We start from the raw sequence: 26824 nt of genomic DNA, 5'->3' as shown, positions 1-26824 counted from the left end.
GGAACCCATCTCTCTAAGACGCAAAGGAACTGAATTTACAAGTCTCAGCTGGACATCACATGATGTTGTTCATGCAAACACCAGAGGTGTGTAGATTACCTGTCCTCAGGCTCTACTCAGAGCCCTCACGTTCCCCTCCAGGGATTTTACACGGTTTTAAATAACAGCTATATGAGTTGGGTGAACAAGAAAATATTACCACTCGTGACTGAAACAAGCCACCGAGATGGAGGAGCACCCAACCAGAAGCCATCATGGCTACTCTTCCTCGGCTTTGTTTTTAAATGCCTCAGGATCCTTCCAGGAATATACCGCCACCTGCTCCATGCTCCTCCAAATTCTGTTCAGTCTTCAAAGCTCAACGAAGCCCTCCTCCAAGAGTCCCTCCCTGGCCACCCTGGTCCTTGAAACCTCTTCATCCGAAATAGAGGCAGCACTTGTAAGCTGTGAAGAGTGAGGCCTTTAATGGGAGACAAATCCACGTCTGGGTCAGAATGTGCTCTTTGCCTGGTTTTCGGCTCTGAGCGGTACTGATCCATGAGGTGAGATGACATGGTTAGCTCATTCCATTTATTGTCTACCTCAGAGATGGCCAGATTAGGTCTTGGGTACACCCATGGCCTAATACTGGTCATAATTAATCTCTTGGCGTTCAGGGAAGCCAGGAAGAGCTTCAGGCCACTGGAGTGGACCGATCTGCCAGGCTCCCCACATTGTCACGGGACTGCTTGGCTCCCGTGGAAGATGGATGATGAGCAGTCTCCAGCACTTGCCAGCTAAGTCTGGCATGCTAAGCACAGTGGAAAAGTGTCTACCACCAAATCAGCTGTGCCAGCAACCCGTCGAGAGGGAGCCTCTGCTCACCCCCATCTGAGACCGGAAGCCCAACACGGCACAGAGTAGCTCATGGTTGACCTGTGTATAGTAGTGGATGGGGGAATTACAGCAGGCCAAACAGGAGCATCTATCAGGTATAACTTTCTGTCTTTGCCTATTTTAAACATTTTGTTCACTTAAGGTTAATGCTACCTTTTAACAATAGCCAACTGACTTACATAAGATGAAATTAAAAAACAAAAAAACATATGAAGGCGTATGCCTCCCAAAATGGCAGAGTGGGAAGCTACACGTACCCATACTTCCCCCAAAGCAGCTACTGAGCTGGCACGAACTATCAGAACCTACAGTCTGGAGTACCTCAGGCTTGTCAGACATTTACAGCATCCAGGGACATGGCTGATTAGAGAAGGACTAGTGAATTCCAATGACCTTCAGCATGTGCACACCACCTACCACCTCCCATCCGCCAGGCCAGCAGAAGGAAGACGTCCATACTCTGCCCACCATCCCAGAATAGCTTGCTGCTGCTTCCAGTAAGAAGGAAACAGGACTTGAGCAATGTGGTGAATCAGCAAAACTTAACAAGAGACTCATGGAACACTACTCCACAACAGCAGAACAGATATTCTTTTCAAATGCACATGGAACATTCTCTGGGATGCCAAAATGCAATGCCAATAACAATCGCCAGTGGATTTGTGAATTACACCATACAATTGAATCACATCACTGAAGGAAGACAGGGATCCATGACCAAAGGAAATTAGATAATGTACCACTATGCAGAAATTAATTTATTACTGCTAAATACCCAATGAGAAAAAACAGAAATCACTAGAAAAATATAAAATATGTTGAGGTGATGAAAAAAAAGACATTAGAGACCAAAACTTAGGGGAATTGCTAAAACAGTGATTACAGGAAAATGAACAGCTGTCGATATTTGCTTTGCCAAAGAATTATCACAAACCAGTGACTTGTTTTTATATTTTAAGGAGTTGACAAAAAGAATAACAAACTAAACACAGAGATAAGAAGGAAGAGAAGAAAGATCAGAGCAGAGAGAAATAAAACAGAGACCAGAAAAGCATCAGAAACCCAGTCATTTGTTTTCGATATAATCAATAAAGTGAGTGAAACTTCAGCGTATGAAAACGGAAAAAGATGCTGAAACTGGACAGTGGACCATGACTACTGACCTTCCAGAGACTGCGACCGTTACGGGGGAGCACTGTGGGCAGCTGTCCACAGCCAAGTGATGGTCACGGTAACAACACACTCAACACACACTCAACAACTCAAGACACAGACGATCTCAGCAGTCACAAAGCTCTCCAAGGGAAGCTTCTGGCATAGTCATCGAGCAAGACTTTCTGGAAATGATCCCAAAAGATAACAAGTGCTGGTGAGGATGGGAACAAAGGGGAGTGTTCGGATACTGGCGGGGAGAAGGTCCATCGGTGCAGCTACTGCAGAAAACTGGAGCCTCCTCAAAAAAGAATTAAAAATGGAGCTACCATACGACCCACCCCACGCCCACTCAGGCACAGAGAGAAACAACTCACAGTCTCATTTATATGTGGAATGTAAGAAAACCAAACTCACAGAGGCTGAGAGTAGAATGTCGGTTACCAAGAGCTGGGGGTGGTAGATGGGGGAAGATGTTGGTCCAAGGGAATAACATTTCAGTTATACAGAAAGGATTCCTTCAAGAGCTCTACAATGACCACAGTTAGTGACAACATCCATGCAGGAAATGAAATCTGATGGTTCACCTAAGCCAGCTTAGATCCAGCTACAAATGAACAACAGAAAAAAAAAGATCCCTGCGAATGCCTGCTAGTCTAGCTACCCTGCCCCCCCAAACTAGACATTTAGAATAAAAAAAAATGACTAAGCTTGCCTGATGACCTGAAGCCATGGTGGTAAGGTCATGGGCTTGATCAACTTTAAAATCCACAGAATACAGAAGGTAGAAATAAACTCATGTAAGGTTTATGCTAAGGAGAGGACGAACGTAAGAGGCAGAGGGAAGGATAAGACCTAGGTTACTGTAAGATTGGCCCTCCCATCACTTAATCAAAGAGGAACGTGGAAAGGGGTCATGTTAGGGCTTAAAAGTTGTTCTCTGTATTCAATTAGCTTGCCTGCCCTCCTGGGCTGAAGCCTGAGTTCAAAAAAATTGCACAATAAACTACTTCCCTTTCACTCTGGAGTCTCCATGCTCTAATTATGAAGAAAGTATATTTGTTTCTCACATATAAAACACTTTTAAAAATCCCTGAGAGTGATAAGTATGTGAAGGTGATAAACATGTCAATTAGCTTGATTGAGACATTCCATGATGTACACACATCTTAAAACACTATACACTGTGCACGGTTATTTAATTTATATTTACCTGAAATTTTAAATTTATATTCGATTTTTAGTAAGGATATTTAAAAACTCTCCCAATAAAATTGACTCTGGGAAAGAATGAATTCTACCAAATATTTAAAGGAGAAATGATGCTGATCCAGCTCAATTCTTTCTAACAGAAAAGGGACAAACTCCAGACACATTCTTCAAGATTAATACTACTCAATACGAAACGTAGACAAAGATACTACAAGAAAACTGAAAAGAGAAACTATTCTTTTTTTTCTTGAATCTTTAAAAATGTTTATTATTATTATTATTATTATTATTATTATTATTATTATTATTAAGTTTTACAGGCAGATGGCAGCTTCCCATCCCTCAACTCCTCCCAGTGTATCCCACCAACCTTCCCCACCATCCACTCCTCTGTTTCTATTCAGAAAATGTCAGATGTCCCAGATTTATCATCTTAGCCGTATAGATTTAAAAACAAAGTCTTCGAGAGTATGGATGGCCTCCATTCAATAGCACACTACACAGAAATCCTGTGATTAAGAAGAGACTTCTGAGGAATGCAGGGGGGGGGTAATTGATGCAACATATTTTGTAGAGGATAAGGGTAGAAACACAAGATCATCCCATAAGACACAGACACAAAACCCCACACTCAACAAAAGTCAGTAGCTCTCTATATAAAATGCACTCAGTGAGCGGGGCATGGAGTGAACTGCCCCCACAAGATGAAACTCTCAGCTTGTAGGAAAAGGCAGCTAAGCCACCCTAATGGTGAAAGGCAGAGACTGCCCCCAAAGATCAGGGATAAGATAAGGATCCCAGCTCTCAACACGACCATTCTACCATTCTGCATTGTACCGGAAGCCCTGGCCAAAATTATTAGGCAAGAAAAGAGAAGTTAAAGGCATCCAAATTGGAAAGGAACAGACAAAATGACTTCTGTCTGTAGATGGTTTGTTTCTACACATGGAAACCATCAAAGCCTAAATCCAAAAAGAACTGCCAGGGTTTGCAAATGCAGTCCGGTCACTGGGCCCTAGTCAGCTCATTAAAGACGTTTCTAAACAGCAGCAATAAAAGAACGAGAAGGAGAAATAAAGGAAATAATTCCAGGAAGGTGGGCACCAAGTCTCACCCCCAGCTGAGGAGCTATTGGCATTGGATTGCTGCTGGGGGAGAGAGAGTTGTTGTTGGATGTGAGAAGAGCTGAGAATGATGTGAGTCCTGGGACACCAACCCCACTCCAGAGCAGGCCCATACCCAGAAGTAGTGGCCTAACAGACTGGACTCAGGAGGGGACAGAGAGAGGGAGTGGGGTGGGGGTAGGGGGACCTGAAAGGAAGAACTGGGGGAGAGGTGAATGTGACTAAAAAAAGTTACAAAAGGAAACAATTGCACCTACAGTAGCACCAGGCTACTTATGAATGAATCCCATCAACGATGTCAAAGCCTTATACATTGAAAACTACAAACACTGCTGAAGGAAAGGAGAAAACCTCAACTAGCAGAAAGATATCCCATGTTCATGGATTGAGATTTAGCTCCAGGAAGGAAATCTTAGCCAAACCGTCCTGTAGACTGGGTGTGACCCCTGGTGAAATTCCAACGACCTCCTTTTCAGAATGAAAGTGTGATGCTCACATTCATGCGGAATTGCTGGGACCCTGAAGATCCAAAGCAATGTTGTAAAAGGAACACAAAGCTGGAGTGTGCACACTTCCCAGTTCCAAAGAGAACGCTGATGTCACGATTTGGGGGACAGTGAGCACCAGCCCCAGAACAAGCTCACAAGGTCAGAGGAGAGAACTGACATCCGGAACCAAGCCAGGAGCCTTCAGCATCAACAGAGAAAGCAGCAACCTCCTCCACACATGGTGCTGAGACCGCTGAAGACCGCAAACAAAAGACGACATTGGATGCCGTACTGAGGGGTACTCCAGGTTCAAAATTTAATTCAAAATAGATCAAGAGCCTAGACATAGGAGCACTTACTGCTCCTACACAGGATCTGAGTTAGATTCCAGGGGACCCAAGGCAGTCCTCTGGTCTCCACCAGCATCAGAATGCACATGGTACGCACACATACACTCAGGCACACACATAGAAACACAACCTAAATAAATCCTTCTTAAAAGTTACTGAATACTGTGTGAATTTCATTGATAAAGAAAAACAAACCACTGGGTGGTGGTGGCACATGCCTTTAATCCCAGCACTCGGGAGGCAGAGGCAGGCGGATCTCTATGAGTTCAAGGCCAGCCTGGTCTACAGAGCGAGTTCCAGGACAGCCAAGGCTATACAGAGAAACCCTGTCTTGAAAACAACAACAACAAAAAAAATAAAAACTAAATAAGAGAAAGAAAGAAAGAGAGAGACAGACCAACCCCACAACACTTCTACACATTAGAGCTTTACCATTTTTGATAAATTTTGAAGTTATATTAAAATTGTCAGGAAAAGAAAGAGCTGCCTGCATCTTTAAATACAATTTCAATGGCTGTACACATTCAATCCTGCTAGCATTCAGCTATCATTCTGTAGCACATCACTTTCCAACAGTCTTTCTCTGCAGTAGTGGCTCTCAAGACTGAAGAGGACAGAATTACAATGTCTTCCTTCGGGGTGGCAGGGAGCCACTTCAAGCGTAACTGTAAAACATTATGTTCCGAAAAGAATTTCAGATTCCTCCCTAAGATGTGTGAAAAGATTCTTTGGAATCTTCTCATATGATAATTAGACGCTGTTTAATGTTTGTTCTCGCCAATCTCACGGAGGGGTCCCTCCCACCTTCTGCCACGGTTGCCCCAAACTCTCCAAATTTATTATTCCTGTGTTTACCATGAAGGGGAAAATGCCAGGAAGCTGACCATTGTCTGTACCTTAAAGTTAATTAAATATCATAACTTTTATGTTCAAAGCTTCTCTCTCCCAAGCGAAGCAGTTTGCTCAGGTCCTTCAAGGGCTCTGGTTCTTCTGAACTTTCCCTAGCCAGCAGTGTTCTGGAACCATAATCCTTTGAGGTTAGTGAGCGCCGTCCTTGAGCTAGTCCCACAAGAGGCCACCGCCATTTAGAGAGACACAGAGTTAAAGTGTGAGAATCTGTCTAGAGAATCTCCAGAGATTTTTCTGGCGTCGATCCTTTCTACCCATGCTCTTCTTGTGCTCGGAGCTGGGAGGACTTGAGCCACAGACTGCAGAGAGATAAACGGTGCGTGCTGCCCAGAGGAATGTTACTACGAGAAACCAGAATCCCCACTCGGCGCAGACAACGTAAGCAGGGTCCCTTTCTCTGAAGTGAAAATCCAAGAGAGACAGAACACTATTCCAGCATTTAAGGTCTAATTGCAGTGGAGCCTCTCAACACTTTCTACTCACAAAGAGAGATCAACCCGCTAGGTTTATTAGCTTTTTTCTAACTATGAAATAAATGGTGATTTCCAACTTCACCAAAATTGGAGATAGTAACCCTATCAGCACGCATCACTGTGAGAAAACCCAGGTAGGAATTTCTCCTACTAACACAGGAGAGGTTGGGGGTTGGGGTCTCTGCTGAGGCAGAGGAGAAAGGAGAAAAGTAGGGTCAGATTTAAATACAGCTACAAATTCCTATGAAGTGAATCTCTGTGTGAGGTTTTAAAAGTACACTTCATTAGGCACTCTATTTACAATTTTTTTTTTTGAAAAGTACACAAAATAAGCAATAGCTCACAGAACAAGAGAAGGGGCAAACAAGGAGAACTCACGGCCAAGCCTCAGGCTATTTTAACTCGGAACCAGAGAGGAAGGAGCCAGGATGTGCTGGCTGGCTCCATCTCTCAGTTTTTAACACTTCCCCCAAGGGGCTCCCACAAACCTCAGAAGCACACACCTAGTTAGAGCTAGCCACACCCACTTATTTTTGGAAGGCTCCGATGCCTCCGTGTCGCATGTTTCTGCCCATGTGGTCAGGGGATTTGCAGGAACTCACACTATATCACGGCTACGTGGCCCTGGGATCAGGCCCCAAGAGCTGTCACTGATACCCATGCAGTGTTACACCTGACATGGAGCTGTGTCTGGGGTTTTCACAATAAAATAGCTCCTCTCTGGGTCATTAATCTAAAGGGGGCTGATAATGGAAGAGAATGGGTAATAAGCCAATACCCTGTCAGCTGACCAGGGCAGAGGATGGGAAAGGATTTCCATGAAGCTGAGAACATGACTCTTCATAGTCTCCTAACTATGCCAGTCTCGGTTTTCCAAATGAAAGAAAACTTAGAGACTAGAGAATGTCAGAAGCAATTTAAAAAACTAATTTTGAAATCCTATCTTTTTTTTTTCTTCAACAAGTGTATTTTTATCACAGACCTGCCCCCACCTCAGACACCTTGAGCATGAAGCGCTGGACAGGAACACAAATGTAATACACACTGCACTTCCCATCCCTCTGCTCGGTGGGTGGGGAAACTGAAATTCCAAACGCCATCGTTGTTCCAATGCACAGATTGAGTCAATGAGCAGACCATGCTTGTCACCTTTGCGGCTCACCGTGGTCCCCAGTCAGTGTCAAATTCCAATCCAAAGTACATCTTGTCCTGGAAAAAAAAAAAAATTTCCATTAACCAGACATTCAAGGATGGAGGGAAGATGATCTTTGGGTTAAATAACAAATCAATTTTGTTGACGAAAATGCATCCACTAAAGACCGATTCTATTTCTAGTTTGTGCATGCCTAGGAGCCTCATGTGACTATAAAAGCTTGATCATTGTTTACCAGTGTATGACAAGATCAAGATACAAACGGTCTGCATTTTCTTAACTTTAAAGTATAATGTTATGAAATGTGGACAATATTGGTAGTGATTAAGATAAAATTAGTACTGTTTGGGTATGATAACCAGGAACTGAAAAGGACACAAACCACCTTCCATCGGCCCTGTTCGTTCCCTGCATGCGCTGGAGAAACCCCACAAACAAGAACCCCCTTGCAATTAAAGGTTTGTTGAGGGTCATAGATGACAAGAAAGTTTTCCATCTTGAGACTTGGGGGTCTAAATAGAGTTCCAATTGGAAATGAAAATCACGTGTGAGCCAAGTTGCATCTACACAAAGGACCATAGCCTCACTCACAGCTCAGACCCACAACCACAGAAGCAGTAGAACACGGCACATGCATGAATATGCATCACCTTTTGGGGTAGTAATGCCCACTGGTGAGCACGTAGGAGGCATGTGCATCATGGTGAGTGACACGGGCAATATGATCATAAAATCAGTGCACACATTCAGCGTAAGACTGTGCCAGGGCCTCACCAGCAGGGGCCCAGACTGGGAAAGGCCACTGAGCACAAATCCAGGTGACTAATGTCTACCTGTCTGATTTGACTTCAAGGAGAACATGGATCTGAGTCCAGCTTGCCTGGAGTTCTGGCAGGTATGTTCTCCACTGTGGAAGAGCAGCCACAGTGAACTTGTCCCGCTAGGTGAGCGCTCAGGCTAATCAGAAACCCACTGTTCCAGTCTGGCCTCACAGTCCTCATCATGAGGGGAAATGATCAACGCAAGAGAGAAACGAGTTGAAATCACTGACACTGATGCATGAAATCAATCTCTGGGGATGCCAGTTCGTTTCTTCTTAGCTATCTGCATTTTTAAATTTGCAAAAATAAAGTATTTGCACAAATACAACCAAGCCAGTAAGATGCAGAGTGACCCAGGGTCATTTACTAACCACAAAACGGCCTTCTAAATGTCAATCAAGCAAGCATGGCCTTCTCCATGTCTTTCTTGACTGGAGCCTGCCCTGGACAGTGGGACCATCTACCAGTGTGTAGAATGGCACAGATTTTCAAATATCTCCCAGAGGTTCAGCGCCATACTGCCTGGGTAAGGGCCTGTGAAGATTCACATTTGCTAGATGATGTCTTCCATCTCTAGAAGCTGCTCTACAAGTTTAATCAACATGGTCTGTTTTCTTTGGAGGTCATCATCCTGCAGAAAGGACAAAGGCCTATGGCTCCATTCCACACTCATCTACACATTGCTTCAGGCTTCTCTGTGTTCTTCTCTGCTCTCATACAGTTTTGCAGCTTCTTCCAGAAATGGGTGGTTACCCTTGACTCAACAATGTGCCTTACTGTGTGCTAGGGAAAGTTAGATTTAAAAGATGAATTTTGGGATTACCCTGTACATAGAGATACTTGAACATGGAAGCAAAGAACACCAGAACCCATGGGATACAAAGACAATAGTCTAAAAGGGAAGATTTCAGCCCCAACATTAAAAAATTGAGAGAGTTCAAATAAATAAATTAACGATGCACCTTAGGGGTCCAGAAAAACAAAAACAAGCCAAACTCAAAATCAGTAAACAAAAAGAAATAAGAACACGGAAGAAATTAGTAAAGTGGAAATAAGAAAAACAATACAAAGAGTCAGTGAAAGAGAGTTGGATCTTTGCATATATTGCATATATATATATTTAAACACACACAGAGACACTTAACGAAACTAACCAAAAGAAAGAAAAGACTCAAATTAATAAAATTAGCGGTGGAAAAAAGTCATTTCAATTGATAACAGTAAAATTCAGAAAATCACTGTAAAAACGAAAATCCATTACATTGGAAAATCTAGAAGAAATGGATAAATCTCTAGATGCATGCAGTCTACCAAAGTTAAGCTGAGATGAGGTAAATATTTAGGCAGATCTATAATAAATAGTGAGATTGATTTGGTAATGAAAATATTCTCCAGACCAAAAAATGCTCAGTCCCAGATGGATTCACTGGTGAATTCTACCAGACTTCCAAAAAAGAATACCAATGCTTCCCAAACTAGCTCATTAAAAAGGAAAGAAAGGAATACTACTAAATTCTTTCACAAAACCAGCATTATGCTTATATCAAAACCAAATAAGGATAAAACAAGGGAAAAAAATGGACCAGTGTCCCTTGATGAATGTAGACGCAAAAATTTCCAACAAAATATTGACCAACCAAATTTAAGAAAATTTCAAAAAAAATTCATCACAATCCAATGGGCTTCATTCCAGGGAGGCAAGGATAGCTCAACATAAAAGAAATCAATAAACATACACATAAATGTGCTTAAGGATAGAAATTACGTGGTCATCTCCACAGGAGCAGGACAATTTCCAACATCCTTTGAGGATAAAAATCCTGAAGGAACTCAGGACAGAAGAAACATCATTTATTAGAATAAAGTCAATATACTACACACCTATAGCTAGCATTATATTTAATGAAGGTAAAATGCAGTGTTTCCCCTGGACCTGGGACTCAGGCAAGGGTGCCCACTTTCTCCACTCTCACTCAGTACAGCCTTCAAAGACTCAGCTAGAGCAGGAAGACAAGAAAAACAAACACGTCAGAGGGTAAAATGGGAAAGGAAGACATCAAATCTTCCTCGTTTGTTAGTGTTAATTGTCTATTAAATAATCATTGTATAAGCAATTATTTAAAGGTCATGTAGCACATTTAATTTCCTATGTTTCTGAGTAGGAATGTGCAGAACTGCATGTCTGAACTTTAGGCATCATACACAGAGTACAAGGTGTGTAAGTGTACATGCCACATGGCCAGTCTGTGCTCTCTTTCATACAAAATGTCATGATCATCAATGAAACTCTGACATTTCTGCTATTTTTAACTCATAGCATTGACAGGGGAGACCTGCCAGTTGGACAGTCCTGCTGTGTGGAGCCCTCCCTGGTCTAGCTCGGTCTTCCTTGAAGAAATGAGCAGCTTCTTACTGTGCACAAGACGTACTGGGACTTCAGCAAACAGGTGTGTATGTGGTCTGCAGTACTCGGGACTGCAAAACGTCTAACAGTGTTGTAGCCCTGCTGACCTTTTTTATGCTTCAGAAATGGGTGAATTAATAAATAAGAGATTTCTGTGTGATGGTGCAAATTGGCACTGGCTCCTTTACACTAATGCAGTTATGGTCCCGTTGTAATATATAAGCCTTAGACGATGCAAAGCAGAGAGTATTTTAGCAAGTTAGTGTCCTCCAAACTCAACTGTCAATGATACTATCTGAGACAGTACAAAATACAAGGCTATTATGGGGAGAGTGAAGGGACCCCCCTCTGAAGTCCAGATGAAGCCTCTCACCAGCTGAAGAGCGAACACTTCTAGTACAATTCACATTTGCTGTGAATGTTACTGACATGGGGATTTTGTTTACTCATACAATATTTTTATCGTTTCTTTTGGGAATTTCATAGAACATGTTTTCATCTTATTCCCCCTCCACTCTGCCCTATAACTCTTCCCAGAGCCACCCCCACCTTCCAACCTTCTCTCTCTCTCTCTCTCTCTCTCTCTCTCTCTCTCTCTCTCTCTCTCTCTATTAAAATGACCAACTGAGATCAGGGGTGGTGGTGGTGGGGTCATCTACTAGACTAGGACTGACCTTCTGGGATCTACACCTTTAACACAAGCTGACTCTCTTTCCATCAGAAGTTATTACCATCAATAGCTCCTTCATCAGGAGAGAAGGCTCATGAGCCCCTCCACACTCCATGCTTGAATGTGGACTGGCTTGATCTTGTACAAGTCTTGTGTGAGGGCAACCACAGCTGCTGTTAATCCATGAGAACAGAAGTCCAGTCATGTCTAGGAGACATTATTTCACTCCAGTTCTCCCCAACCTGGGATTCTTAAAAATCATTCCTCCCCTCTTCCAAATGGTCCCTGAGCCTTGAGTGTGGCAGTGATTACAGAGGTTCCATTTGTGCCTGAGCATTCTAGTGACGCTTATTCTCTGCACTTTGACCAGTGTTGCTTTTCTGCATTAACCGCCATCCACTGTATGTATGTATGTATGTATGTATGTATGTATGTATGTATCCGAAAGATGTATTTTGGATAAGGTCTGAGAGCTGCACCAATCTATGGGTATAGAAATATGAATTTAGAAGGTAGTCTTATACTATGTCTGTAGCTGGAGTTTTCTCTAGTCCTGTCCAGCCCCACGGACCCCACAACCGCTTATAAAATAATCACTCAGAAGCTCATATTAATTAAACTGCTCAGCCATTAGCTCAGGCCTACCACTGTCTAGCTCTTACACTTAAACTCAGCCCATTTCTATTCATCTATACCTTGCCACATGGCTCATGGCTTACTGGTAACTTATATCTTGCTATTCATCAAGGCGGCTGGCAGCATCTCCTGACTCAGCCTTCTTCTACCCAGCATTCTCCTCTCTCTTTGTCCCGCCTACACTATCCTTCCTGCCTGGCTACTGGCCAATCAGCGTTTTTATTTATCAATCAATCATAGCAACATATATTTACAGCATACAGGACATCCCACATCATATGCCCATTTAACAGAACAACAGTGAACTCCCCAACCATGTGTTCTTGGCCTGGTGTCTTTCTTTATAACTGTTGCTGCCTTTTAAGCAATGGCCGTCCTAATCAGCAACTGTAACTCTGCTGCTACCAGCAGTAGTTCGGGCCCAAGGTGTGCAGCCTGGGGGGATTCTGTTCCCGCAAGCACCGACTCTTTCAACGCTAAGAAGGGAACTTATCTAAATCTCTGTCCCTCTAAAGAACTCAAGATTCAAAGGTTGAGGTGGAATTCTGCTCCTCAGAGAGGTTGAATAGCAAGTCGCTCACCTCCTCTCCCGGCTCGCATCTCCCCAAAAGCTGGGCGTCTTTCTCCTAGCCCTCACTTAAAAGCCCTTCTCCATCTGGCTCCTCCCTACCACTTCCTGTCAGCTAGTTGCTGACTCAGCCTCTTGACAGCAGGTGAATTTTATTTCATCAAACAAATGTTCCAGATCATAGACAAAAGTAACACACCTTAAAACAATATTCTACCACATTGGCCAAATTTACAGCTTTGAGAGTGAGTTTCTTTTTGTGGATTGGAGTTTAAATCCAATCAGAAAGCAATTGGTTACCCTATAATATTTATGCTAGTGTTGCACCCATGGGCACATCTTTCCACAGTCATACTGTAGTTCAAAGCATCCACAGCTGGGTTAAACTATTGATGATAATGTTTATGTTAAGAGTGTTAAAGTAACAAAATATCAGGCTTATGGCCTATGTGTATAGGACCTCAGGGACAGCTACACTAGTCTCCTAGATGATTTCTCCTAGAGAAATCTCACAATTAGGAATAATTCTGTTTATAGGAAATATGCTAAATTCCTGCATCTCTATGGCCTACAGTTCTAGTATATCAACTATAATTTCATCAGCTGTACCTCAGGACCCAACCTGTAACTACATTGAAATTCTTTAGCATCTCTTTGAAGACAGTAACTTAAATATCTATGTATAACTATTACTCTTGGCTTTCCTTACTTTCTTCCCAAGTGCCTCTTTCCCTTAGCCCTGATGTCTAAAATATATATGAAAATCTCTTTTAATAAACTCTAACTATACCTCATACTAAAAAAAACACTCAATACATTTAATTATAATTGTTTACTAGGCGGCATATGAAAGATTATATGTACATACATGAAAATACATATAAAATCAGTGAAGGAGACTAAGCTTGGCCTTTTTGTTGATAGACATATGACAGAGGATAGACAGGTAGATAGATAGATAGATCGATAGATATTCAAATCAGCTTCTTCTCACCCTATAAACCCTAAAGACAGAATTCTTGTCCAATAAGACATTGAGTGCTTCCATGTAGTACCCCTGTTTCTTTTCCCAGCTCTCTGCCTGGGACAGAAGATTCCATCTAACTGCCCCTTGTGATAGGTGTTTCCTTATTCTTTCTTTGATCGCAACATTCTTTGAAGATTCAAAGATCAGATCCACACTGATGCAAAAGTAAACACAAAGGTCTCTTAGGTAATTTATAAAATATTGTTCTAAAATCCAACAAAATCAGTGTGCTAAAAAGGAGTGCATAATTCCCTAAAATTAAGCATTCCCAAAATTCTTCAATAGTACCAGAATAAACTGTTCTCTGGCATTTTCTACACAGGCCTAACTAGTACAAACTACCACCATGGGTTAAAACAACCATTCATTTTAGAAAATATTGACTGAGCAATTATGCCAGGTACTGTTATACAACAGGGAACAGAACCAACAAAAATTCTTACATTTATGAAATTAACGTTGGTAATAAGATATCAGTGGGTCAGCTGTGTGCTCAGATTGGCCTTCACATCACCATGGGGAACCTGGAGACAGGTACATGCTGCTCAGACACGGAGGTGGAAGGGAGGGGAGCCTCCCGTATAGGAAGTGGTCCATGGCAATGCAACCGTAAGTTGAAAGTTCAGACAATCAGTTCAAAAATCCTGAAGGTGCTTTCTTCATGCAAATGCACTTGATGAGTCAACTTTTATTGGATAAGAAAAAATGATAATCTTGTAGAAATTGAGAGGAACCCAGAAAAATAGTAGATGCTGTATAATCCTAACAGATGGCTGCTTTTAAAATTGCTTATTTGCTTACTTCAAGAAGATGCTGTAATTTACTAACATTTAGAGCAAAATGGTTCTTTGTGGCTCCTGAAATGTTACTATAACCCTATGATTTAAACTCACATTGGCAGCTACAGGTTAATATTGGTCAAAGTATTAAAATTACACAAAATTGTATTTCACACAGCCAAGTAGTTAAGTGACGTCCAAATGCACTGGACTGATGACCAGTCTCAGCCCATGACTGATCTGCAGCCTGCCTGGCACAAAGCGTCCTTGGCTTGGTTTCCAGCCTCGCTGGTTCCCAAGGCGACTTTTAAATTCCTTTATTTCATGTAGCTAAAAGAGCAATAGAGATGGTGTTCTTCGGTGGGAGGGGAGGGTGTGAGTTTTCTTTTGACGAACCCAGAACATCACTTCCAAGGTTTTCTCCTTTTAATCAGGAGGTAAAGACAAGAACCCTCACGACACAGGCCAGTCACAGAGCTGACCACCATTTTTCCATCTTTCTTAGGACCATGCCTGAATGATGGCGATGCAATCTGTTAGCAGCAAGTTCCGGAAGTGAGACATTTGGCTTCTACAATGTGCCTAGTTTGCCTCCGTTGAGTTTTCTGCTTTACCAGGATCATGGAAACCTGCTACTTTCTGAGAAACTAAAAAGTTATATAATGGACGAACTGCACTGGAGACAAAGTGGTGGAGAGACTGAACAGAGAGCAGTTGTTCACTTCCACGGAACAGGGAACAGCATAGTCCAGCGCTGGTACACACTGACGCCCCGCCACGCCCCTTCCCTCGCTGCGCACACAGTCAGTCCATCTGCAGAGACGGCTTCACTAAAGTCTGCAATCAAAGGAAGCACCAACTGCGAGACTCTGCAGCCTCTGAGGTCCTGGTCAAGATGATTTCACTCGGCATATAGTTTCCCCTGAGATTTTTCTCCACAAGACAACAAGGGGAGCCATCAGAGACCACAGAGACACAGCTGAGCCTAAAGTCTTGGTAATAAATGTCTGTAAAACCCCAGCCTGCCAGCTAATAAGACGAGAACTAGCATATCTTTCAGAAGAAGGTTCTAGTAACCCAAAGAATCTAGCCTTTGGGGGAGTGGAAGATTGATCTTTAACACAGAGAGAGAAGGGGGGGAAGGAGGGAGAGAGGGAGGGAGGGAGGGAGGGAGAGAGAGCGCTAAAGTTAACTGAGTTTGACCACAGTTCCTCATAGATTCAGTTACAGCAATCAAATACTCCGTGATCAAAGCCCCTCTTGAAGAGGTTTCTTCTCACTGAGGACTGACCCAAAAGAAGCTGAAAGGAGTCCCCCTTCCATTATAAACCGGAGCAGGTAGGGCCACGGCACAGAGCTATGTGAGGTCTGTGTGTAGCAGCAGACGGAGGGTCTTTCTGAAGTCACAAGCGCATCATGACAGTGATATTCAAAAGGCAACACCACCCCGAAGCTTTGTCAACTGTGACAAAGTCACTGAAATGTTTAAAACTTGAACAGGAGGGAGAGGGCCGGTGGCACACCCACAGGGCCAGTGAGTCTTGCCATGTCCTCCAGCATGTTCCTGTGTCGGACGGCCAGTGACACTGGATGCCGTCCAGGAAAGCGACCTCTCCACTTCAGTTGAGGCAAGCATTCTCATAAAGAGGGAGCTCTCTAAAGTCAGCTCGAGAATCCTTAGTCATACAAACCATGTACTACAGTTAGCTGCTATACATAAAACATACTCCGGACAGCTAGCAATTCCTCAAAATGATGTCACCAAATCCTCAGACAGGACCAAACCTCGGACAGAGCCTCCTCATTTCATCGGGTGGAATAAGAGGCTCTTGGAATGTCAGCAGCTGTGACCAAAATAAGAAACTATTTCGTCTAAAATTAGTGAGCTTGTGCAGGAGGCTCTTGGTGCTGCTGAGAGGCAGGGGGCCCCGGCTGTTCGGCACGTCCACGGATAGGATACTAACTTTGTTCCTGCAGTGAGTCTGCCGTGACTGACTGACTCGGAGTTCTGCCTGGGTGTATATAGAAACATCACAACTGACATGGAGTTTCAGATGTCACAATTCGAACAGACGAAGGTATGAACAACGCTTCCCCTCCTTCCCTGGTGAACTAAACAGAAAACACAGTGGTGTGGACACCAGCACTGAAAATGGTGAATGGTGAAAGAGCAATTGTCCACTTCCCGCTGAACAAGGAACAGCATATATGTGTATATATATATATATATATATATATATATATATATATATATATATATGCATAGTGAGGCTAAAAATAGGTCCCACAAATACATGTGATCTATTAGATGATATCTAATAATAAAGAGAGAGACAGAGACGAGTACCTAACCTTGATACATGTATGTATAAAGCATATCGCAGTAGCAAGTGATCTACAAAACTATTTCACACCCTTCAATATGCTTCTTAGCCAGGGTAACTTGGCACCCCAGGACACTGAGCAAAGTCTGGGGACATTCTGAGTTTCCCTAGGCAAGGAGGTGAAACTTCTACCCACAGAGCATGGGATGAATCCACAACAAAGAATTACCTGTCCCTAAATGTTAACTAAGGATGGGAACTGTACCAGAACAAAGTTTAATGTGAGTCACACCCTTCATTCCAAAATGTCTAGCAGCCCTTTAATCAGAAAAGCAATGGGAACTGGAAGGTAATTAAATAACAAATGTTTTATTTAGCCGAACATACCCGAAGTTTTACGTTTCAACACTGCATCGATATTTTCAAATGGCTGGTAAGTTTCACACATTTTTGTTTGCCCGATGTGGACCTGGTATACACAGAGCAGATCATTTCAGATTTGCTACATTTCCAATACTAAACAGTCACACTTAGGTGGTAGCTACCATTCTGAAAAGTGGCATCCTAGAATTTTGTAATGTATATAGTTCATTTTGTTGATGAAGAGTTCTGTCTCCCATTTATAAGACATAAGAGGATGGATTGTGCCAGCCTTGAAATGGGGCTTTCCGCTTTAAAACAACGCCATGACAGGTACACTCCTGATGAAGCCTTCACACAGAGCTCAGAAAGAACAGCTGTCTGCCACAGGCTGATGACAGACGTCGACCTCCTGAGCTGACTGGTAAATGAAAGACGACAGACAGATCGAGACCAAAGAGCACTTTGGAAAGCTTAGGTCTCCGAACACTGACGTTCACTGACCACTACCTCTCAAATCTTTGAAACGCATTACAACTGGTGACCTAACAGAACAACTTTTGAGTTTCGAGTAAGTTCCGTCGAGTGCCGGGTCAATCCGCCAGCTGTGTCTGCTCGGCCTGCACCGTGCACAGACCATTGTATTTTGCAATAAAGGGGGATGAAAACAGCTCTTGTGAGTTGCTTACAATCTTCTTGGGAATAAATAAATGATAACATATGAAAGTGATTTTAGGACATTCACAAAGCAACGTTTTACTGAGTGTTTCTATAAACATGACTCCATCCTCCTCCGGGGCGTTTTTTAAGGAATATGGTTCACTTTGTTGATGTAGAAATAGCTGAATATCATGGAAATGTATTAAAATTTACTGGCCCCCTGTCAGCCAGCTAAGCCGGTTTCAAACAGTTGAGTGTGGTTTTATTTGGCACACACATGGGCAGTGAGTTTAGATGGTTTACTCTTTAAAATAAGTCCGCATGTGTTATCTTTTCAGAGGAGGAGAAATTTCATGGCTAGATTTCATGAAAATATCTATGCCACCACAAAAATGTCACAAAATAGAAAATGCACATTCTTGCTCACCTCTCCTCTGGAATTAGAGTCAGATGAGCACACAGCAGCTCTTCTGTGGGGCGGTGGGTGGGAGCGAGCACACACGGCTGGGAGGGCTGGGGACTCGAGCCGCAGGCTGGAGTCTGGACCCTCCTTTGTCCTCTGTGCGTCTGTGCCAAATATAACCCGGAAAAAGGGCAAACAACTCGCATTTGTATATATTTATCTGGTATTTTCGTAAACAAGACAAGCGTCTGAGCGTCATTCTGAGAACTCTCAACCGAGGACAGAAATAGTTGTGAATGTGGACACAACCCGAGTGCACTGATTTAGTTTGTGGAAACGTTACCTCAAGCACGCAGCTAGGCAAGGAGAGCTGGAAATGTCAGAGCTGTGCCCGAGGTGGCCAGTCAGGCCTGGTTCTGCTGGATCACATTTTAATTCAGTTTTTCTCACAAGCTGGTCTCTAAAAGAAAATTGTTTGCTGTAAGTAATCAAAATAAAGAGTTCTCACTGCATAAGACATGAGAGAACACATTGCCCCAGCCTTTACAAAGGTCTCTTTGTTTTGAAGTGACATCACGTAAGGTTCATCCCGGACGACAGCTTCAAATGTAGCACATGAAAAACATGGAGGCGAGCAGAGCGGAATGGTCCCAAGTTGATGGCTCTCCGGGGGGATTTGAAAATCTTTACAATTCAACAGTGAGAGACTAGTGTCCTGACTGAAAAGCGAACTTGAAAATATTGCTTCAAGCAAGATACGCAGCTGTCTGGTGAACACATGGAAATAGGCCCAGCATCACTAACCACCTGGGGAGATTACACTGCCTGCAGATGGGGCCATCCCTGGGCTGCTGGTCCTGGATTCTGTAAGAAAGCAGGCTGAGCAAGTCAGGCGGAGCAAGCCAGTAAACAGCAGCCCTCCGTGGCCTCTGCATCAGCTCCTGCCTCCAGATTCCAGACCTGTTTGAATTCCTGTCCTGGCTTCCTTCAGTGATTAACTAGGATCTGGAGATGTCAGCCAAATAAACCCTTTCCTCCCCAGCTTGCTTTTGGTCATGGTATTTCGTTGCAGCAACAGAAACCCTAAGACACAGTGTGGGGCCTGAACTTGTAAACTGGACACACCTGGGAAGACGGAACCTCAACTGAAGAATTGCCTCAATCAGCTTGGCCTGTGGACATGGCTGTGGGGGCATTTTCCTGATTGCTAATTGATGGAGGCGGGCCTAGCCCACTGTGGGCAACAACGTCCCTATGCAGGTGAGACTGGGCTGGACCAGAAAAATGAGCATGAGCCTGGGTGTAAGCTAGTAAGCGGCGCTCCTCCACCGTGTCTGCTTCAGGTCCTACCTACCAAGGTTCCTGCTTGGGTTCCTGCCCTGACTCCCCTCAGTGATGGAGTGTGACCTGGAACAGTCAGCCAAGCCAACCCTGTCCTCCCCCAAGTTACTTCTGGTCATGGTGTTTACCATAGCAGCAGAAAGCAGACTCGGGCGAGCACATGCAAGCCCGTTCCCTGTGTTCTGTCTGTTCTTGTTATGAGCCTGTCCTTACTTTCCAGAGAAACCAACAAGCCGGACAGGAAGCCTGGTTGGCCTGGTTGGCGTTCCTAAGTGCCAGCTCCCAGATCAGTACCATCTCTTCTTGATGTCACACAGACACTTCACACACGGGTTTCCCAATCCAGTCGCTGTCCTCTACCACGTCTGCTTTTCCTCTTCTAGTCCCTACGCTGATAGGGCCACCGCGGTCCTCTTGGTCACCCAGTCCCACAGCCTGCTAGATTTCTCCCCTATTCAGCAATGACATGAATGTTAGATCATGGTCCTAGTTAGGAATATTGAATTGGGGGCGGTGGTGGTGCACGCCTTTAATTCCAGCACTCAGGAGGCAGAGGCCGGCCAATCTCTGTGAGTTCGAGGCCAGCTGGTCTACCGAGCGAGTTCCAGGACAAGCACCAAAACTACACAGAGAAACTGTGTCTCGAAAAAACAAAAAAATAACAAAAAAACAAAAACCACTTTGGGCAGTGGTGGTGCACACCTTTAGATCTCTGTGAGCTCAAGGCCAGCATGGTCTACAGAGAGAGTTCCAGGATAGCCAGGACTATTTCACAGAGAAAACCATAAAGGATATTGAGTTGGGGGTCAGTAAGATGGCTCAGCAGGTAAAGGCACTTGCCAAGAAGCCTGATGACCTGATTTCCATTCGTAAGACCCATATGGTGGAAGAGGCCCGGCTCCCACAAGTTGTCCTCACACGTGTATACACATACACAGAAAACAAACGTTAACAAACAATTTTTTTTAACATCATCAACAACAAAAGAATGCTGAATTGGAAAAGCTGATGTTTTAATGCAGTTATCATCCCAATTCTAGTAGGATTTTCTAGATAATTTAGTGAGCTGTTTCTAATATGTTTGAAAGTATAAAAATGGATACATTTTGAACAAACTGTAGAGAATTGTCTTGCTCCTGTTTATTTATTTCACTACAAATTAGAATATGACATCTGACATGGATCCCCAAATCGATAGACTGAAATAGGAACACAGCTAGGTAGTTGGGCAAATCCTTTATGTCAGTATTTGCCTTGTCTCGGCGACAAGGCCAGTTATTATTTATTCCCTTTCAAATATAGCTGAGTTATTGCCTAGGTACTTGAAAATGTTCAAGAATGTATCAAGAAGCTGAACACGGTGGCACATACCTGCAATCCCAGCATTTTGGAGGCTGAGGCAGGAGGATCATGGGTTATAGGCCAGCTTTGACTACATAGTAAGACCTTATCTCAAAAAAAAAAAAAAATTAGAATGCTTGTCTTTTTGTCCAATCAGTGTTGTTTTTCATTCGTGAACTCCCTATTGGCCCAAACTCTAAAAGGTACACTATATACATTTTTATTTCATTCATGTTTTATTTAAACTCATTTTTTAAAATTAAGTAAACCTTTATGTCAAAATATACACTTGTCAGCAAACCCAGGCAGGCTTCGAAGTAGCATTGGATTTGTGTGCCTTACTCTTACGTTCACTGGTTCAGTTCAGTCAGTCAGTGTTTCTTGAATAAATGATTTTTAAGTTGTTAAACAACTGCACCCCGGAGAGAAGGTCCCAGAAGGGCAGGAACCAGGGTCATGCTACTGCTTTCTGCACCGTTTTCCACCAGCGATTCAGTGGGTCTGTTTACATCACCATTGCTATTTTGTGGATGGCGACGGTCTGGGAGGAATAAATATATGAACTTGCAGGCACAAGAATGAATGTTCCCACAGTCTGGCAGCTGAAGGGAGGGAAGAGGAGGAGGAGAAAGAAAGGGAGGAGGGGGAGAAGGGAAGGAGGGGGTGGAGGAGGAGGAGGGGGAGGAGGAGAAGCAGCAGCAGCAGCAGCGGCTGAGTTCCGGAAGGCGAATTTTCACACAGGCTAACATGAAAAGCATGAATCCACTCCATTCCCCATCCCTCCCCCACACACAGGACAGAGGCAGACTTTTGAGAACAGACTTCAGAAACAGCACAGAGTGGCCACCTCCAAACTCTAATTTGGGGCGACTTTTATACGTGGAGTATTCTCCACATACCTTGACAATTACAAAGTTATACCATTCCAAACTGAATAACAATCTTCAGGGCTCCATGGGCTCCGCTTCGCCTGGATTAAAATTGCCCCCATGTGGCCGCCCTCTCTGAATTTCCATGGAATGGGCTGGGCTGTGTCCTCTTCTTCTTGAGCAGAAATACAATCACGTGCCATTGGACAGCGAGTTCTATGAATCATGAGAAAATGAAATTTACAGAAGCGTGTAAGGACTCGACCAGGGGTAGAACCAGCCAGGCGCTTGGCAGCCGACCTTCCCATGACTATGAGGCTGGCATCGCTGTGGCTAAATGTAGGTGGGTAGTCAGAGCACTTGTTCTGTGTGCACACTCAAAAGAGTCTTCTAGAAGGTTCTCAAATACCAAGACATACCAAATAGGAATTGTCCCCACACGTAAGTTCTCCATGAGCACCTTTTCTGACTCCTGTGTCAGCACAGGGCATGATGGTTAGAAACAGTCCAGAAAGGTTCCCAGCAAAAGGAGCCAGACAGATACTCTTCACACAGCTTAAAACAAGTCTGCCTCCCCTCATCTCTGTCTCAGTCTCTCTCTCCCTTTATGTGAGTGTTTCACTCTATCAACACCAGGACATCTACAGAAGTAATGTCAACAAATTAAACCCCAGACTCGTTAGAAAACCAGTTCAAGCAATCGATCACTGGTAAGGTTTTTACAATATATCATGGTCATTATTCATGATGACAAGCCCCCAAATATGGCCTCTTCAAACACGTAGGTACCAGCCTACACACCTTACACGACTATACTACTTCCTATAAAGATGTCCACACACAAACAAATCCCCTTCTGGTCCATGGAGGATGCTAGAGGGAGGCATCCCTCAATTAGGCTTCAGTAAATTAAATGCAAATACACAACATGGTTTCGAAACGACTGCCACGGATTTTGGGGATCCGTTTGGCATACTAAACATACTAATTGACTAGCTTCAACTTGATTTTTAGAAATCAAAGCAAAGGCTGACTGACTGGTATGTTCATATCATAAAATGCCAACGGCACTGCATGCCACAGGTAATTAACGTTAGGATGGGAAGCAGAGCCAGGGAGCAAAATTTTCCACCTGACTTTCTCCCTTAATGAAGAAGCACACGTCCACGCCGCTTACATACAGTTCAGCATCCGCTGCCGTCTGCTTCCTCCTTGACTCAGCCATCCTTCCGTGGGCTGCCTGACCACAGCCTCCAGCAAGCTGCCTGACGTTTGGGGTCAACTAGACCAGGAGACCTGGTGGGAGGAGACGGTGTGCTCGACCAGGATCCTCAGCCCTGCAAGGGTCCCTCTAGTTGGTCATCTTAAGCTTTACCTGTTCCTGCCAACCCCGTTCCACCCTGGGAAAGAAGCCTTTCCCATAACTTTCGATCCAAAACCAAAAGGAAGTCCTTAGAGAATGAGTACTTATGGTGCCCATCAGAAACACCTTGGTTCAATATTAAACATACTTGCTCTTAAGATTCCTTCAGCCACTCGATGCCCAGGAATCTCACTCACTGCCTTTCCCTTGTAGGGCCCAGTAGGGCTTTCTCCCAGCTCTTTGTCTCCCTCCACTTTCTTGACTTTTTCTCCTCCTCTGCCCTTCCTTGACGGTCTTCCCAACTCCGACTCGGCTCCCGGCAGGTTCCGCCCCCAGTGAGTCCTCCGACGGCCTAGTGCAGTCAGATCAGCACGGCACTCAGAAGAACAATGTACATCTTCTGTCAACAAGCTTCACCTCTCTCGGGGAGCCGGTGACAGTTGGTTCGGGTCATGTCCCTCTTTTAAATGGGAGCCGTTTTTGTTCAACGCAGTTTGGGGCAGGATTTGCGAATATAGGGAAATGGTTCCGGATCCCTCTGCATGGTCATTACTTGTTTAGAATGTAAAGTTCAGATGTCCCAATACTTGAGGCAATTTATTAAGCCAAGGAGCTCTTCCTTTGGCTGTGGCTGTTCAGAACTGAGAGGACCACTGTACACACAGCCGTGGGATCCCAGCTGCTAATAAGCAGTTCTGACCTGTCTTCCTGCATGTTGAGCCAGGCTGGCACCGCTATCTGGGGCTATCTGAAATGCTAGGGAGCATGTCAGCTAGTCAGCAGTCACTCTAACGTGAGCGAGTTGTTGAGAAAAATAGCATTTTATGCCAACTTCCAAGCGAGTAGTTAGCAAGCAAATGAGTGTGAGCCCAATGGCTTCTCCTCCAGCTTGTTGGCTTTCTACCGAGGTTCTGAGCATTGACTTGTTTACAGATTTTGTGTTGACAAGCTGATTTTATACTTTGTAGCCATGTAGTAAATTCTGCCTCTAGAGGAGAGGAGAGGCTCTTCATTGCTTATCTTACAGATACTGGTATCTGAATCCCAAATATGAAGTGAATTTACAATGTATTTTTGAGGTGCATTGTTAGTCTGTTAGTTGGTTTGGGACAAGATCACTTTAAAAAAAAAAAAAAAAAGGAAGGAAGGAAGAAGTATTTTGCTAAAGAGGAAAATCATTCCCAGGCTCACTTCTTTCCCCCACATTTCCGTGCTTCTGACAAATGCCAGGAAGATTCTGGCAGGCTAAACCCAGGTTTCTGGCGAAGGGCGTCTCTTCCTCACCAAACTGCTCCGTCCTGGATTAGAGATGCCCAGGAGTCCACGACGATTGTGAGGATCCAGTCCATCAGCCTCTGAGTCACCAATCATCTGTATCCACCATCTGTGATTAGAGTATAATGGAAGATATTAGCTTATGAGAGGAGAAGCTATGACCCACCCACAATGGGATATACATTGTAGTAAATATAAGATGCGCTAGAGTTAAGTCAAAAACACAGGAATCCACTGTGACATTTCAGATAGAAAACAGATGCTAAAATTTTATTACTTGAACTGTTGGGTTTATGCCTACTAAATTAATTACCCAAAGTTATGTGTTTTTATTCCTAGGAAATCGGGCTTTTGAATAGAAAATATGTGTATACAACTTAATATTAATTAAAATTTTCTTTTTTTCTTAGTTACTTTAATTCAGAATTGTGATCTGTTTTCAATTTCCTTTAATGGCTGATATACTTCTATTTAATTAAATCAAATATGTTATTAGCGGGATATAAATACAAGCACTTTTTAAAAGCAAGCAACGTGCCAGTGTGGTGCGTGTAGCTAAATTTGAACCCCAAATACTTTGCAAACCAACTGGCTTACAGTTATTATGCTGTATTTTTCCATCACAGACAAAAGCAGTTTTGGACTATCTTATAAATTCGGAGTCCAGGGAATTCCAATGAGAGAATGTCACTGACCTCGAGTACAAATAGTCACTGGTGGATTTTATAGTATGATAATGTGAAAGTTGCAAAGGCCTCATTCTCAGACTCCATCGGGAAACCTGCTAAATCAACAAAAGGATGAGGTAGAGAGTGGACTAAGAAAGCAGAACTCTACAGCATGTCTCCTAAAACAGGAAGGGTGCTCCACAACTCCGGAGATTAAGAGGGAGCCTGTCCACTTGACGTTTGTCCAGCATGGCAGCATCTCCCATGAATTATTGTCCCCTGTACCATTTAAGGGACCAAACACAAAAGTCACCTTATAGCTCACTAGTTTTTGTCCAATTTAACATGGGTTTGTTGTTGTTTGTGTGGGGGGTTTCATTTTGTTTTTTGTTTTTTTTTTTGTTTTTTGTTTTTTTTACAATTGTATCATTTAAGTCAACTAAATTTTCCCAAAGCATGAAGCTGCATTTTTTTTTTAAAAAAAAATCAGAGTTCAGCTGGCTACTACGTCTACTGGAATGTGGACAAATGTTGACTCCTCAAAGGGGATCGGCCATGGGAGAGAAAGATTGCTCAAACCACGCTATGTGTGTTTACACCCACGGCCTTCCAAAATCTCCTGATATTTGTCAGAAACACAGTTTCAATTAGAGAGAACAGAAGGAAATCAGCTTCAGTTTGCTAACTGACCCGAGGCATCTAATTTATGTACTTGTTCATTTGTTAAAACACGCAAGTGGAGAGCTATTGGAAGCCATATGCCATTCGTTATGAAAAGCACATTCCTTTAGTCTCTGTAACAAAAACCATATGGATTTCTGCAAGTTAATTAAATCATAAATGTGCTGTAATAGTTGCGGAGGGGTGTGGGGGGGGGCTAAGGTCTACAGGAATTGGAAGAAACGTCAAGACTTCTTTTTTAACTCAGGTTTGCCTGCTGTACCTCAGTTTCCCGACGTTTAAAGTAAAGATAATAACGTGATTCCTAAATGTTATCAAAATGCCTTCCTACTTTGAGATAAAACATCATTACCAACTGTAATTCGGGTCAATATATAAATATTGAAAGAGTGAAAGCTCTTGCTTAATATTAACTGACGAGTTAATCAAAGCCATCTCTCTCTCTCCCATAGCTCTGTCCCACCTCTGCCAGAGTCAGCTTTCCAGAACACTAATCAGACTGTTTAACTGTTGCTAAATGGTATTTACAAAGGAGCACTCCCCAGCCTGCTCCAGCCTCCTCTCCAGCACAGAGATGTGCACACCAGGTCCCTGTGTATTCCCAAAGACTGCACTCTCCTGCCTATATGTCCTGGGCCACCCCCATCTTGCCGGCAGATGGCCAGGCCTTTCTCAGGACCCCCATAGCCCTCTGCTCTGAGCTCTAGTAGCACTCACTTGGTACCTTTTAATCACTTACACTGGGCAGTAACTCTATAAACCCCTCCCTCAAATACAGGCTCCTGAAGAGAAAGGTCTGTGGCCTATAAAGTAGTCAGTGATCAGTAAATACTATTTATGACCCATCTTTAAAAGTCAGGAGTAACAACTCACCCCCAGGGATCTCATTTTTAACTA

At 43.4% G+C, this 26824-nt stretch overlaps 1 long non-coding RNA gene across 1 annotated transcript in view; it reads right to left on the bottom strand.

Moving 5' to 3' along the window:
- Positions 1-4926: 4926 nt before the first annotated feature.
- The window catches only part of LOC107400888 (uncharacterized), an 81379-nt gene continuing 59481 nt past the window's right edge, over positions 4927-26824 (bottom strand). The window contains exons 2-6 of the long non-coding RNA XR_013046571.1: positions 25274-25362; positions 24588-24687; positions 21971-22156; positions 18414-18849; positions 4927-7793 (exon numbers count right to left, since the gene is read on the bottom strand). This is a non-coding gene — a long non-coding RNA (uncharacterized LOC107400888). The remainder of the gene's footprint in view (positions 7794-18413; positions 18850-21970; positions 22157-24587; positions 24688-25273; positions 25363-26824) is intronic.

This window comes from Peromyscus maniculatus, chromosome 20 (assembly GCF_049852395.1).
Source record: "Peromyscus maniculatus bairdii isolate BWxNUB_F1_BW_parent chromosome 20, HU_Pman_BW_mat_3.1, whole genome shotgun sequence".
NCBI lineage: Eukaryota > Metazoa > Chordata > Mammalia > Rodentia > Cricetidae > Peromyscus > Peromyscus maniculatus.
The sequence above is the reverse complement of the archived record's forward strand: the minus strand, read 5'-3'. Positions and strand labels throughout refer to the sequence as shown.